The 14,408-nt window shown below is 33.7% G+C and overlaps 1 protein-coding gene across 2 annotated transcripts in view; it reads right to left on the bottom strand.

The window, feature by feature from the left end:
- Positions 1-14,408, bottom strand: part of LOC126858017 (hemicentin-1) — a 231,825-nt gene that overhangs the window by 185,941 nt on the left and 31,476 nt on the right. Inside the window, exon 1 of one of the 2 annotated variants that reach the window (XM_050608023.1) lies at positions 2,839-3,734. The exons of the other annotated variant lie outside the window; for it this stretch is intronic. The gene's annotated coding sequence lies outside the window, so the exon portion shown is untranslated. Of the gene's footprint in view, positions 1-2,838; positions 3,735-14,408 lie in introns of those variants that run through there. 2 annotated transcript variants of the gene reach the window in all.

The following is a 14,408-nucleotide window of genomic DNA, read 5'->3' as shown; positions in this document are numbered from 1 at the left end:
TATTTTGCTTAAATATAAAAAAATATTATAAGCATTATAATATTTTATAATTCTTTAATAAAGCTCGCTAAAGCTTTTGCTTTTCTTTCGTAAGTATGTTTTATTATATTTTAATATAATATGTTATATAAAAGCTGGCGTATCAACTTGTGTAAATTCATAAATAATTAAAAGTTCTAACATTATTTTCAATAGTTCTATAATTATTATTAATTAAAATAATTCTAATCGTTAAACCAAAAAGAAATACTCCAGGAAAATGTCAAACAATAAAAATTATAATAAAAATTTTTTAATACTATTACTTGTAATTAAATCTCTTTAAAAACCGTACGTATGTATAAAATGCACAAAAATATATGTGTGAGAACAACAATATATAAAATATATTTTAAAATAAATAAAACATTTAAAATTCAGCTCATGTGCGCGGTTGCTCGTGATTTTTATATTAATCGATATTTTTTGCTTTTAAAAAATAGAACTCTTGTTAGAATTTAGCTATAACTTGACAATCTGAAAAATGATAAGGAAAATATCCCAGGATAAAATGAGACGCTGCGTGAATTTGACATTTCAATTTGTCCATTGTTTAAGTCAGAACTATTTATTTAAATTATAATGTTGTAAATAAAACCAGATCTCCTAATTATTTATGAGTTTCCATAAAATAATACATCAGCTTTACACATACTGCCATTACTGTATTTACAATTTAAAGAAAAAAAAGAAAAAAAAACAAAAAGACCAAGAGTGCAATTCCATTTTCTAATCTAAATATTTTTATAAAGAACAAAGAAAATTAAATTGTGTTATCTTAAATCTTTAATATACACACGTGCAAGTTAAAAAAATAAAAAAAGGTGAGATATTTTTTCGTTGAAGCAACTATACTTTGTAGCGAATATGACTATTTAATTACCACGATATGCGATTGCGTATTGGGAAATAACGATATTTCGTGATTTGTTCGTTCATAGCGTTACCAAGCAAAATTGGGAAGCTGCGTTTTATTAACGAGCGACGATATATGATCACAACGACCTCGAGATACATCATTTCACGGTTATGATTATTGTCGCTTATCAAACTGCAAACTAGAGGATTTTATGGAAAGTCGTATTAAGAGAAAATATCGTACGATGAATGATGATCACAATACCGTGCGCGAGACAATGCGTAATGATTGACAGATCGATGCATTTGTTTAATTTATCAGTTGCAATTTTGAAAATCATTATTGCGATTTGTTCCTGCAAATTATTCACGGTATACCGCCGGGACGTCATTCCTCTTTTTATTACGACGACAGTTAACGTCGACCAAATGCGTAACAGTTAGCGGACAGCCAAACGTTAATTTGTTCGCTTGTTAATTTGAACAAGTTTTGAGGAAGCGATAGAGCGAATAATCGAAAGTAACGCCATTTGCAAGTGTAATTTATTACTCTGGCAATGAATAGCCATTCGTGCGTAATGCTCTTTCACATTTCATATCGCGATGATCAGCATTTGTATTATTATACAGGGTAATCAATCGCTGATTAAATTTTACATACCGCAAGCTAAACTAATTTAAAAGAATATATTATTGGTTATTTAACAATATATTTGCTATATGACTTTAAATTTTTAATCAGTTTTAAAATTATGTCGCTAATGAATTTTATAGACAAAAATATATGTGTGTTCGTATAAATAAAAATATATGCCATATTCTTATAAAAAAATTAATTATTCCCAAAACACGAAAGAAATTATTTCCACATTTTATTATTTTCAGTATCATTTTATTATTTACGCATTCATTATTAATGCAAAAATATATAGTACACTAGCTAAAATAAATAATTACGCTGTAAATTTAAATTTAAAACCTAAAATATGATGAATCACAAATCAAATTAATAAAGAAAATTGAAAGATTAGACAATCACTCCATCTCTCATACAGTCATTCAAAAAAATTTAAGTTTTTGAATTTTAATATAAAATGATTTATTATAATATTTTAATGTGTATTTTTTTTAATTACATATATATATATATATATATATATATATATATATATATATAAAAGTAAAAATAAAAAACCGAAATATTGCAAAAACAAATTGTAATACTATAAATATAATATTTATAATAAATAAATAAATATAATAATTTTATTAATTTCAGATATAGCATTTAAAATTAAATTTATAATTCATCTCTCTCTCTCTCTCTCTTTCTCTTGGAAACTATGGCTATATTTTTTATAATCTAATTTTGTAATTCTAGTTATATCTTATTGATTATGTGATATGCGAATCGAACCGAAACAAATTGTCACATCATAACTATGCGATACACATCGTTGTGCAAATATTGCAATGAACGATAATTAATTTACATGTTTCATAAAATAGAGAAAAGTATCTTTAATATGTTACAATTTTTGCCAATATTTATGGAATCGTACCGATACGTGATCGATCTCTCCTTTTTTTTATTGATGCATTATTACGATATGAAACATCGTGTTATAATTATTATTTTAGCATAACATTGTTGGTTATTAATTATACGTATAATTATATTAAACTGTGCATCATAATACCCATTTGTGCTACTTAAAATCTACTTTGCTAAAAAAAACCGTTGATTTTATCACTCATTATATTAATGTTTATATTAATTAAAATTAATTAATTAAAATCATATGAAATAGAGATAACGCATCGACGGCAATGCGAAATATGTATCAAAGCATGGATGATTAACGCAACAACGTCAAATCATCGCTGATAAAATGAGTAAATGTGATCGATCACGCAAATATAACGACTGGATTCACTCACCAACTGATTCGCCGTCTTCTCGTCGAATGATGTTTCACGACTCGAAATATTTCCTCGGCGCTGTTTTCTCACTAACCGCCACCATTTCTCGTATTATTCGCGTCAACGCAAATCGATCGGAAAAACACGACTGATTACGATCCATTGCCACCTGCGACAGTCCTGCGGATTAACGCGCACACACGACATATCGCGGATACGATATTTATAACGCGAATAAAAATATCCGTTATTTCTCACGGCACTCCCGAAATCGATGCGCGTCGCGATATATGCGAAAAATTCAAAAATATGCAGCGGCAACTTCACGTCAAGCTCGCGAACCGCAACGCCAGGCGAGAGACAATCGCGGATATTGCATTTTGCGAGCGATAATAGTATCTTAATTCACCGATCTGCCCGATATATCTTCAATGTTCGATCGCACGCATGCTGCCGTGTCCGAATAAACGACACGGGAATACGAGATGCAGCGTAGCACCCGTTCGCTGCCACGATGCAGCGGAGGGGAGAGGGAGGAGGGGCAGAATTGAAAATATCGTAAGACGCTGTTAATCACACTCGTGCGCGATAATTAATAGTGCACGGCAATCGTACGTCATTGCATTCAATACACCCGACACTCGTTCCACATCGGATCTCACTCCCGATCGGAAAAATACCGCGCGAAACGCGGAGCCAACAAGCTCTCCGAACTGCGCGACGAGTACCGTTAGACTGTGACCTGTGACGTATACAGCTTGTAAGAAGGAGCGACTACGCGAGTAAACAGAAGAACTAGTGTCGCGTACCGGCCGGTGATCGCGCGATAATTAATACTGCACGGCAATCGTACGTCATTGGATTCAATATACCCGACACTCGTTTCACATCGGATCTCACTCCCGACCGGAAACATACCGCGCGAAACGCGGAGCCAACAAAGGGCCCTCCGAACCGCGCGACGAGTACTGTTAGACTGTGACCTGTGACGTATACAGCTTGCAAGAAGGAGCGACTACGCGAGTAAACAAAAGAACTAGCGTCGCGTACCGGGCCGGCGACTGCGAGATGAGAGTCAAAGAACAAGACGAAACTGTCGTGTACTGTTATCACTTTTAGAAAGCTGATATTAAAATTCGTTGTGCAAAATTATGTTCGTATATATATTAATACACTCCGAATATACTATAATATAATCGTATCGATATATTTCATACTACGCGAGTCGTTGAAAGAAACTAGCGTCCGCCGTAGATATAACGGAACGTAGACAGAGATGACACAATAAAAAAAGATAGCGATATTTATTGCTAACGAACTGTCTTTCTTTTTTTATCAAACATAAGAAGAATTTTGGAAATTATATATATATATATATATATATATATATATATATATATATTCACAATAAAATAATTTAAGGCATTAAAAATTACAATAAAATTTAGATTAAACGAATATATTAGTAAAGTGGATAATATATACATATACAATACGCAATAACAATTTTACTTTGGCCTTCGACTCATCGGATAGCGCGATGTTGTTTACATTAATGTTTTGTTTTGACTAGCATCGTCACCTCTCACAGCACTACGTATTACAGTTTCAGACCTCGGCAAGATCGCGTCGCATATATTGCTCCGCTCGCACTTATTTCGAGAATAAATTTCACGTGTTTTACAATTGTCGGAAACGTTATCGTAATCGTATACGTAAATCTAGCATCGAACGAAGGGAAATCTTAGATTAATTGAGATAGGTGAGAGTAAAATTAGTTATTTCTTCTCGCGTCGTGAATCAAAATTTTACATAACGATCCGAAGTGGGCGCTTGAATATCGTACATTTGAATAATCCTTCGTCGGGCGTGCCGTGCGAAATGTCGGATCGATAGAGCGAACATATATTCGTCGTGTTTCGCGCGTTATTTCGCTCGTCTTAAGTGCAATAAGTATATATCGGGAGTGCGTATACGATTACACGACGCGCGATTATTTGATGCGAAGGATTTTAAGCGCGTTATCTGTCAATCGATTGCGTATTCGTCGCGAGTGAGTATCCGATGGCAAAATCGAGGAGGCAACGGCGATTTTCAGTCAAACATCGACTGGTGAGTAAATTCTTTTATTATATTATATCATATTTGGATGAGTAATTATTTTACTCATTGCTTGTTTTGATTTTAATTCGGCGTCACAATAATGGCGCGTAATATTTGGCACATGTCACTTCCTCCTTTCTACTACGATAAATGGTTTGCTTTATTCGGAAAAAAATTGAGTCGAGTTTGAGCTGCCATGTTGATTTTTTCGGCGTGAATCCTCGCTATTTTTATGAGAAAAGCACGGCAACGTAATCCGACTACACAACTTGTTTCATGGGACGTTTTTTTTAACGATCATGCGATACTTCGTAATGCGTAAGCTTTACGTTGCAGCAACGTCGGTCTTCAATCATGCTCTTTAATCTGTACAGAAAATGGCGAATATTTATCACATTTCAAGAGACATTGATTTATACAAGATCACACATATTTTGTCTCTTACAAGAAGAAAAATGTCGTAATTTTCAATTTCAATAAATTTTTATTTAGGATTATGTCCAAAAGAATTTTTATGTCCAATTAAAAAAATAGATATTTTTTTTTAATTACAAGCACTGAACAGAGAAGTATAAACACTGAAGCAGAGATCGGTTTTGTTTTATTTTCATACACGGAAAAATATTATCGTAAAAATTACAATATAATTTTTGTGTGATCGTGGAACATGTAATCACTCTCACGCATATTTTTATTTATTAATATTATATACATATTATATTTTACAAAGAACTTTGTAATTAATTCAAATATTTTGATGCAAGCAAATGCATAATCGTTAAAAATAGAAAAATGCATTTACAGTTTTTTTCTTGTATAATCTCAATCATAAATATTTTAAAGTCATTATAGTCGTTATATTTCAGCATCACAATAAATATAAAAGGGAATGTATTTTTCATGTAATTCATATTGTAAAATTTTTTTCGTGTATGGGTTTCCTGGATCTCAGTAATTATTATAGATATACACAACGAAAAAATTTTTATAAAAATTTTATCTCTCTATTAAAAATTTTTTTTTTTTAATCAATTATATATCCCGCTAACATTCATTTTTTTTTTTTTGAAGAAATTAGTATTTTTTATAAATTTTGACAAAATCAATTATGTTTCGACTTATTTATAAATTGCTTGCAAAATGTGCATGAATTTCTCTAGAAATGTGCGGAATTTGTAAATTAATATTTTAGGTTCTTTATCAAATTTTGAATGACGTTCCGTAAGAATAACTTCGGTGCATAACCCCCTGCACATTTGCGCGGCGGCTTTAGGTGAAATTCGTTTACAACATTTGTTAAATCCAATCAGTTATTCTGGCGCCAAGTGAATCGCGAGCGTTGCATCGTGTCGTCTCGTCGTCGACGGCGGCGTCGGTAGCGACGCCGCGATGCGCCGTCTATCTCGTTTTCGCGTTTTCCACGCGAATCGCGGAGAAAGCCGCCTGCCACCAAGTACGAAACGAAATATTGGATTAGGTAGATAAAGGGCGGCACGAACCGCAATATGTAAGTCCCGCGGACCGTTTGCACGCGATGCGGGACGCGGGGAATCGTCGCGACGCGGCAGGAAGGCCGAAATACGCGATACACGGGGAGAGATAAGGTTGAAATTGCGTTATGGTCGGTAACCTGGTTTGCGAGTCGATGCGTTTTATCGCCTTCCGCGCGTTATTGCACTCGAATTTGTCATTCTCCCGCGTATGAAAGCGATGATTAATTAAATAGTTTGTTAGGTTGAATGAGTTTCTGTGAATGTATTCGTGACTGTATTTGTGACAAAAGCTCGTAATAGATGTAAAGATTTGATGAAGATCTCTATAACGTGAATATCTTTAATAAAGATTTATGACATCAAGTTTTGCGTTATTGGATTTGCGTTTTTTAGTTCTCAAATCTCGAAAGTAGAATATCGATATTATAAAATTAATTTCGCAATTGTTGTTTACAGAATAAATGCCTGTAGAGTAATTTTGTGTCAAGTGAAAATTAATTTTCGTATATTTGAACGTCATCGAAGTTAGCTTTATCCATAAAAACATTTTGCACGTGCAAACATCACAAAGCTTCACGTGGCTGCGTCAATTTTTAACAATGCGATATCACGACGCACTTTATCCTAGTTGAGCGTAAAAGCGTTTTTTCCACAAAATCTGACAGAACCGTGTGCGTTCGTAAAAAGCGAAAAATTCGATGGCAGTTTTCGCAGAAAGCGGAAACGCACGTACAGAGAGAGACAGAGAGAGACAGAGAGAGAGAGAGAGAGAGAGAGAAATGATTTCGAGAAGGCTGATTTTTGGTGCACAAAGCAATCAAACGCCATCGCAGATTATACGTTAATTATTCCGTCCGCTTCTCTCTCTTATCATCCGCGCGTCTATTGTCGGCGTTGTCCGACAACTCTCCGTCAACGTCATGACAAACACCGCTGCGCGGCGTCGCGTCACATCGAGTTATCCTTCACGATATCGTTTCTCGCGCTCTCTCGGCCGTTTACCGAGGTGAGGAATCACGATTTCCACGCGATCCTTTCCGCCTTTCACGCAGGGCTTCTCCGGTTAGGGTGTCGCTCGCGAAATCATGATCGACGTTTCCGTTCTTCCGTTACCATCGATCAGCGCGATCCCGGGTTAAAAGGAGTGCCTCGTTAAAAAGGCATATACCGTCGAACGCGCCAAAGTCGCTATCGGGGAATTTGTCGAGAGGAGCCGGTGCGAGTGGCACGACGGGGATTTGATCGACGTTCCCCATCGAGACTCTAAGGACTCCCTCTCTCTCTCTGATGGAAGCCTACACGACGAGGGGCCGCCGCCAGTTTGTTAAAAGTACATGTACTTCGTCGGCCAGCTCTTTGGGGGTAATTGCGCTCGAATTGCGTGGCCTTCTTTCTGTCAGTAAAAATATCGTCACTTTGCCGACACTTTGTAAGATTTATATGGAAGTCTACCGGGGGTACACGCGCCGCTGTGTGATTGCGTGTAAAATTATCTTCCCTAGGAGGATCGTATCTCCCCCCCTCTCGCTTTCCCACTTTGAACTTGCGTCTCTCGTGACTGATAGAGCAAAGGAAAATCGTTACTTGGCAAAGAATATCGAAATTTTTTTTCACTAACCGCGTTTTATGAAAATATATTTGGCGGCAAAATATGCATGGAATTTTACGCGTATTAAAGATCGATGGTCGCCGAGTAGTTGCATAGTTTAACTGCGGGATTACCGTTTTCCGTGAAATTTTAAAAAATGAAAAGGAAAGAAATACAAAAGTGGAAGAAGCGCGTTTAAAAGCGGGCGTGTGTACTTTGTAAAAATTTACCATATATATTATTTACGTGGTTTTGCCACGTAATATTTCACGGTTCGTGTGGTGTTTGTTGTTTTGTAATCCTCTTTCAGTCTACTTAATAATTAGGTCAGTGTAATAATATCACGGTAAAGAAATGATAATTTAAATTTCTCATTTAATAATTTTTATAATTATAAAAATATGATATATTTAAAATTGAGTAGAGAATTTTCATTTATCAACAATTTATCAACTTTTATTTTTTTTCTGAAATTGAAGTTTGCAAATTACATGCAACTAGAATACATAATATTAATGGAAAGTGTGTAAAATATGATAGATGATAAAATACTTGAGTAAAAATGCATAGCAAATAATTTTTTAGCAAAGCCATGACGCTGTTGTTGTGTTAGTTCAACACCAGTTTCCTGTTATGCTACGTTGCCTATCAATACCGTGTCAAACGTGACACGGTAACAAGTATGTAATGCTTCGTGAAAATGGAAAAAAAATGATTTCCCTATAGTCAGGCGAAAGAAGTTCTGCAAATTCATTCCCTTCGTAGTGATTTATCATTTGTTCCGCCATCATATTTCATTGAAACTGTATGTGCGTGTTGTGTTATATTCTTTCTTTCATGTATTTCTATATACCATATCATACGTATTTGTTTTCGAAAAATTGCACTCTCGACAGTTATTTGAGAATAATAGGATTGATAGGTGACGTCATAGCATTTCATGAAAGTTCTGAAAATGTCAGACGATTAAAGTCATTTGAAAATGTCAAATATGTCTTGTTGATTTATACATAAATTCGATAATTTATCCTTCTACAGGCAAATAGGGATTAACTTTCTGTGAAAATTGCACGGGACGCTTGAGCACTTGGTTTAAATTAACGATTCATGCACTTATATTCTGCTTCTCGATCGTAATCTTTCTATTCAAGGCTCTAACAATAAGAAATGCTTCCTGAGGGAACCGCCGCCCGTTTCTGAAGGAGCGGAAATGAATGCCGTGATAAGTTAAAAAGTAAGCAATGCATTATTCAGTTTTATTAAATCCTAGCGGAAGAAAGGAGTTTCGTATAATTCGACTCTATCTTTAATTGGATACCTTTCTCTCCTTTCCTTTGATATTAATAACGTGACGTAAAAGAAATGCAAAAACAAGAGAAAAAATTTTTGATTTGTACTTATATTACGTAAAGATTTCAATGTAATTCTCAATATCTTTATGCACGTTTGTAGAGATAGCGCGTATTAAGCTGTATATATAGCACAGAGAGTGTATGTGTATAGTAAACACATACATAGTACATTTCTCAATTTGAGTAAATTTATGACGATTTTATTACGTTGAATAGGTAGAAAAAACATTGAAAATTGCTTTAAAGTTACAAAAGAACAGCTAACAGAAAATAGTGATTGGATAAAGAAGAATATTTGCTTTCTGGCGATTAAAATAATTATTAAAATAAAATAAGTAAAAAAAAACATAAGCTTCTAATTTAAAGTTTGATTCACTTAAATTAAGATTTACTGCAATCTTTTGCAATTTGATAACATACTATAAGATGTAATTATTTATTTAAAAATCAATTTTTATGAGAATGGATGAAAGAGAGAGATTAACGAATGTTCCGTCCTTGAAAGCTTACCACTGTAGGCTTTCTTTTATTTATGCGAAAATACGGTTTTGCTCGACGTTGGCGTATCTGTAATGAGAATCAGTCGCGAACGCAGAACGCCGTTGGCAATGCTTTTAAACGGTGCTATTTAAAATCGTTGGACGAATGGTGAAAAAAAAAATATTTGCGTGCTACCGTGGTATTGATCTTACGCAACGAAACACGCGAGATGTTTGCGACTTCGTGTCGTTTCGAGCGGCGCGCAACGCGCGGATTACATCCGTTTCATTTCTCGAGCATGACGTTTCAGTGACACGTGTTTTCCGCTTGTGTTTGCTTTTGGGATCTTGGTCGAATCCGATATATATACGCGATGTATATACGCACGACAAATTTAATTAAAGTAAGTAATGGCGAGGCTGGTGTGCGGTAAATGGAGAGTAGAAAGCTGAAATGTAACGCAGTATATCGTGCGATATTTTATATGGAATATGTTTCAGTTATGTTGGAATATTCGGTCATTTATTTCTATTCTTGTAATTGCAAAATCGAATTTGAAACATAAATTTACAGTTTGATCCAACATTTTTTTTAATTTTTTGTAAGATTTGGAAAAGATATTTCTTTTACAATGTAATTTATATTTTTTATATAATTTATATAAATATTATTTATAAACTTGTATATACATATATGTATATATATATATATATATATATATATATATATATATATACATACATCTACATATATATATTTACAGAAAATGCTGCGTAATGATCATATATGTGTAACTTTATTAAATATTATATATGAAAAATATTATAACAGAGAAACCTTATGTGTACGTGTATAAAATATTTAAATTTAAATGATGATATTTAATACTGAAAAACATACATTATTTTTAAAATATATAAAATACGTTTATTAAATATTTTGTGAACAGTTTCAGAAAATAATTATTAAATTTTCATAAATTCAAACTTTATATATTATAGATTTTTAAATTATATTTTTTTTGAGGAAATCTTGTGTGTTCTCAACATGAGTTTGAATTCTATTTCTAAAAGTAGGTAAAGAGAGTTTTGTAAAGTAGGAGTAATGCTTATCTTGAATAATGATAGAACTTTTGAAAGATCTTATAATAGAATCTTTCACAAGTTTATGCATTTCTTAATTCAAGATTAATTGAATTTCGTACCTTAACTGTTAACGTGGAAACTGCAAAAGTATTAATTATGGCAATAAATTAATATCTTTTTTAACGCAAATTTGAGAATTTCTTAATATTATTCAGGACCTTTTATACTATTATATCTTCCTTTTTTTCTCTTTTTGTTTATCTTACAACGCATTACTGATGGGATATGTAAAGTATGTGTATGTGTGTGTGTGCGCGCGTAGCAAGTTATTTTTCGAGACACTACTAGACTAGATCTAACTAAGCTCCTAGATGTATTACATAATTGTAATGCACAAAACATACGACCAAGATTTTTCACTAGAGTTACACTCTGCTACCCGCGTTATAAATAATGTATAGCAGAAAATGAGGGAGCGAGAGAAGGAAGTATAACCGGAATTTTTATGGGTGGGTTAACTTCTAGGGGACTTTGCATTGCAAATGGAGCAAGTTTCATAATGCATGCTAAAAATTTATAGAATAATTTCGATGACATTCGCTTAGAAATCTCTAGCTGTGAATGGGGTTTCAAGTTATTCGAACAATGACATATATCTCTGCGGTTGAGCTAATCATTTGACACTAACATATGATTCATTGACAAATTCATTTGACAGTAACATATGATCTATCTTGAAAAAAAAAAAAATAAGTTTCGTATAAAAGAAAATTGATTCATTGTCAGTTTTAACAATGAGTATTTTCAAAACCTAGAAATAATTGCAATCTGAAAGTCTGAATTAAAGTTCTTAATTTATTTTGCATGATGAAATACGCATTTACATTTAAATTTTACGTAATACTGATTGGCAAGAGTTTATAGAACAAAATATTATAATAACTGAAATATGTTTTGAAATGTGTTGTATTATTCTTACGATATTTAATCAGAATAAATTGCGTGCATTTATAGACATTTATTCGGATTATAATATCTATAATGACCCTCTACAAACGCGTCTCTCACGTCGCGTGAAAGTTTTAACATTGCAAAATATATTAAGGCGCGAGCGTTATTGATTGGATTGTTAAATTTCGCGTACAAAGGTGTGTTAAGCGTTTGTTAGAGGATATATATGTCATATTATACAAAATTCACTGAGCGTGCACAAAGCATACGAGGAATTAATCAATGCGTAACATATAATTTTTTATTCTTGAAATTATACGAAAATCATTTTTAGGACGTATCGTGTTAAGTGAAATCGCATACTGTAATTAAAAAATATTGCACAATTAAATTTTATATATTTAATTAGAAAATTGAATAGTTAAATCAATTATTTTATATATCTCTTATAAATATCTTTTTTTTATAAAAGTTTATATATTTTTTAAAAATTGGAAATTGAAAGTTGGAAATTACGATATAAGTATCTTAATTTCAAAATAAATGCTTAAATAATAGATAAAATAATTAAAAAAAAGCAATCGAACGAGAGATGCGGAATATAATCCTGCGATGATAATCGATGTTGTTCGTTCATACATAAGCAAGTATAGCGCAATGAATACCTTCGGGAATGACGTCATAGATCGGATATATGGACGCAAGCGGCGCATTAATAACAGAGCGATATTTGTATTGCACGCACATACGACCGCAATTAACCAATTTCCGGTTATCAAAAAGTATCAGTATTACAATTTGTTTGTGCGCGAATAAATTGGAAATAGTGGTCATGTTGAAAGAGAAAAAAACTTAGATGTAACTCTTTTTTGTTCCAAGAGGAAGAATGACTTATAATGAATATAATCGTTTTTTTATACGATACTTTGTCTCTCGCTCTCACCTTTTTAATTGTTACTCTCTCTCTCTCTCTCTCTCTCTCTCTCTCTCTCTCTCTCCTATCTTTTTTCCTTCTCTCTCCTTTTTCGCATTTTCCTCTCTATTTTTTCTTTTTCTCTCATTGACGAAATCGCTGCAGTGGAGGCTACAATCTGCTATACGAGTCGCGTTCAGACGGTATGCATTGACTGTTTCGTTTGTGTCGTGGAATCGACATTTCTCGTTGCAACTGCCAGATCCATAGCTACCGATGGAAAGCTCAACATTCGCTTATAACTGATTCCACCTATCGAAATATCAATGTCATAATTTGCAACGATAGTGACGCTACGCGACGTGATGCTATAGATCGCTTAAAGATACCTTTCGATAAACAGCATTTTGTTTTCACAAGGAAAAGCATTTGACGCGTTATTTTGCGGTTGCACATCGTGAGATGCATTATGGTCTGCAAGAATTTATCGTTTGAACTGCAGGAAGAATCGATCACTTCGGTGCAGACAAAAAAGCGAGACGGAAGCGGAGAAAAGACGTAACGCGAGCGCGAAACCATATATCCATGTGCTGCGAAAGCCAAACATCGTAGTTGTTCCGAAGGAGCAAGTCCACTTTTTTTTTTTTTTTAATTCGAGAAGACCGATTGCCCCGAAGCATTTCTCAAGATATAAAACAACACGCAATCTTTCTTATGAATAAATAGTAATAGATATCCTAAGGATTATTTGCTTATAGCACGATATAAAAGCAGAGATAAAATGCATTCCGTCACAATTCTCTCTGAAATGATGAGAATGATAAGAATCACTATTCTATTTCACATCAGTTTATCAATTTATTTTATTTATTTAATTCTGCAAGCTGTCGAGATAAAAATTCATAAAAGTTGTACATACAGACAAGAAATAGTTTTTACACGGAAAGATAAATTTGTGAATGATAGCTATATTTGTTATAACTAATGTAATAAGTTTTAAAAACTGTTCTTATCGTTTTCAAAATAAGTATACATACATATATGTTGTGCGAGATTATTTGTAGATATGAAGCATGTATTAAAATCTTTATTATTTACAACGCATATCCTTGAAATTTTCAATCAATTTATAACACGAAAATTTACATAGATGTTTGACGATGCAGTGCTTGATTACGAACGGATTTACCGGAATGTCGATGGTGAAGATTTATTTAAAATCAATTTTGACAATCGTTGAATGCGTCATTATAGAACCGTAGCCACAGATTCATTCTTTTGATAGAACAATATCGTTACAAGCAAGCCTATTAACGCGCCTCTCGTTCGAAATGGCTCGGCTCGGCGTACTTGGCAGACCATTAGGTTAATTACGAGCAAACGTGTAATGTGTCGACGACCGTCGAACTCTGCAGTCGACACGGTGGGGATGTCAACGAGATACTTATTGTCTGGTAACGCACTCGCGCTCCCGCAACTATAGCTCTCTTCGCCTTCTCGTGAAAGCGAAGAAATTACCGGATAACGACGCGAATTTGCTGTCGCTAAACTTGTTGCTCGCCGTTTGCGAGCCAGTTTCGTGAGATACAGGGAGAAAGAGGAAAACGTGATGAATATAAAATA

Source organism: Cataglyphis hispanica, chromosome 23, assembly GCF_021464435.1.
Source record: "Cataglyphis hispanica isolate Lineage 1 chromosome 23, ULB_Chis1_1.0, whole genome shotgun sequence".
Classification (NCBI taxonomy): domain Eukaryota; kingdom Metazoa; phylum Arthropoda; class Insecta; order Hymenoptera; family Formicidae; genus Cataglyphis; species Cataglyphis hispanica.
Note: the sequence above shows the minus strand (reverse complement) of the source record. Positions and strands in the feature narration are given on the sequence as shown.